Below are 3,159 nucleotides of genomic sequence, written 5' to 3'. Positions count from 1 at the left end.
CTTTCGACACTACTTTTTTTTTTTTGATGTTATGATGCCACCAAATAAAGTGACAAATTTCGCATTGGTATGTCAGACCACTCAGACCATTTATTCATTCACTGCCATTGACGTCAAAAATTCATTTAAACTATTTCTATTAGTTTAACATTTTACCCACTTTTGTTAACAAGAGTATGAAAACCTAGAAGAAAAAAAATATTGTACATCTAGAACAGATATAAAATTTATGATTTTCATCGTAATTAATTGCATGACTTCACGAGTCAACTCACAATTAATCACAAATTTTATATCTGTTCTAAAAGTACAATAAAAAAAATTGTAGGTTTTTATACTCTTGTTAACAAAAGAGTAAAAAAATGTTAAACTAATAGAAATAGTTAAAATGAATATTTGACAGTAATAAACGTCAATGGCAGTGAATTAATTAATCAGTTGTACGCTGATTTCTTCTCATTTTTCCATCCTGTTTTTTGCGAAGAATGATATACCTCGAATTTGATTTAAATCCACCATTTCCCCCCGAAAGCTCAAACTAAGACATACCTCGGCTCGTAAGCTCCCCACTCATATTTGCGAAGGACTGCAGTGTGCCTCAGAACCACTGCCTGCTCCATCTCATCTGTTCTGGGTCTGTAATCTCTCCATTGGGTGAATTAGGTGGAGTGGTGGTCCATTTGTGGGGGCGAATGAGAAGGAGATAGATGGCTCCTCTCATGAGACGAGAGGGCAGAGTGGAAGCTGGAGATAAAGGATAATCATCTCACTTAGTGTCCAGAGTGCTTTTCTCCCCACTATTTACCACACCTAACATTATACAACATGTTTGCAATGCTGACAGAATGAATCAGAGTGGTTCCGCTGAGGGATGGCTATAGTAATGAAAAAATGTATTGTTAACATGGCAGGAATACAGAATAGAATGTTGATCATAATTTGAGTTTAGGCAAAATGGCATGCACTACTTGACTGCAACCACCAGAGGCGCTGTTCATCTAAATTGGTAGTCTGAGGAAGTGGGAAAATGGGTGGCTTGCGTTAGGAAGGGCATCCGGTTTATAAAACTGACTTTTAAAAAAAATCTAGTGACTTGCTGTGGTGATCAATAACAGAAGATAAAAGTCACAAGGCTGATATTGAAAAAGAAGTTAAATTTTTATTTATTTGTTGAGATTTAAAACAAACAAAAAGTGATCGATTTTCACTGACATTTAGTCAAATGCCCACTACCATTTGAGTAGTACAACTTGCAACTTCTGCATTTCATACTGCACAGTATTCTAGCATGTCCACCCTGTGGCAACGACACATTAAATAAATGACACATCCCCTTGACTCAGCAAACTAGCATTCCTTTATTGCTTCGTTTTACGTGGAAGGAAGGAGCAACCCGACTCAAGTCTCCCTTTAATTTATTGGTCACTAAACAACAATGTCCCCCTGAAGGTTTGTACATTTTTCATTAGGTTGTGTTCAATTTTAAATCTGCAGAGTTTGCATGAATTCTAAATTTTTGTAGGACAACTTTTAAAGAAGTGGTAAAATGTCAGGTGAGTTGGATGTAGTGAAAATATTTGTACAATAACCTGTCAATCGAGGTGATACCCTTAGTCACTACTTTTGTATCGTTGATTTTAACTACATTAGAACACTTTTGGAGTCCAGTAATTAGGCCTGTGGTGGTGCATTAGACCAGAGGTAGTCAAAGTATGGCCCGTGGGCTTGTCGTGTAACATGTATGACATGACATAAAGCCAACGTTATTATGAAAACTATCACATTCTATTTTTACCTCATTCAGATTAAAGTTTTTAAATGAATTTATTAAATAATTTAGTGTAAACAAAAAATACTAAAACATTTCAAACATGAAACTATTTGAAGTTTAATATTTGTAAATTATTAGTTAGTTAGGCTAATTGAGAACGATAATAACTTAAAAATAATCATCTAGTATTGTTAAAATAATATTTTATCTGGGAGATGTAGAGATGAACAGAAAGGTGCTTCATTTGTCACAATTAGATTGATGGGGGGCACAGGCAGAACACAAAAGCCACTCAGGTTTGAACCTATGAACTCTGAACTGTGCGGTAGATGTGCAAACCAGTAAGTCACCGCAAATGGCATAACTGGTAACTTCCATCACCGTTACCGGTACATTATTGTAATTGCATCAGAAATGTGATTGGCTGCCTTGTTCAAAGTGAATAAATATGAATTACTTAGTTGATCGATTACCAATTACATGTTAGATTTAAGTAGATGAAACAAATCAATTTTTAAAGTAAAAAATGAATGAATAGATGGATTTTTTTGTTGTATTCCTCAAAGTGAAAGGTGATGCTCAGAGATGCTAGTTGTGGGAATGCGTTCACTTTTTTTTGCCATAAAACAACTCCTACATGATACTTCCGATTTACACCGTTCAAATTTCAACTTGCTTCAAAAATTCACGCCTCCCGGGTTCAAGTGTTTTTTATTCATTTATCTTTCAAGTACAATTAATACTTTGTATCTTTCCCATAATTATCTTTTCATTTACTTCATAAGCATTCAGCTGTTAGCATTCAGCTGTTAGCATTCAGCTATTAGCATTCAGCTAATAGCATTCAGCTTTCAGCACTCCTACACAAATTGCTCTTAGTCTACTTATGACCCCTGCGTGCCTGGTATCACGTAATTCCCACGCCAAGGTAATCATTTTGTCCCGTGAGGCTGATTTAAACCAGTTGGGGGCAGTGCCAGCGAGTCCAAGTCACTTTCTTTCCACTGCGTGGTGGTTGCACACAATCACACCCACAGTAATGAGAGCGCCTCTCTCAGCTGTGACCCTGATCAAGGACGAAGAGAGATCATGGCAACGCTGCATGTGTTTGGAGTTTGCGAAAACATTCACTTAGCGCTGATACGCCGGAAGAGCTCATTACGGACAAAGAGGCGGCACTCAGTCAGCCTCACGGGCGCACCCACAACCCCCCCTCATCCCTCATGGGCTTGTGTGAGCGCACAGACATGAACAAATAAGGAGACGAGACCTATAAGTTGGTATTTCATTGATGTCAGTCTGTTAATGCACAATGGGAGATTTATAAACAGTATTTATCATGAATATGCAATTGCTTGTCGGGTTGTGAGAGCAACTCTGGATAATTA

This window comes from Vanacampus margaritifer, chromosome 8 (assembly GCF_051991255.1).
Source record: "Vanacampus margaritifer isolate UIUO_Vmar chromosome 8, RoL_Vmar_1.0, whole genome shotgun sequence".
Classification (NCBI taxonomy): Eukaryota; Metazoa; Chordata; class Actinopteri; order Syngnathiformes; family Syngnathidae; genus Vanacampus; species Vanacampus margaritifer.
Note: the sequence above shows the minus strand (reverse complement) of the source record.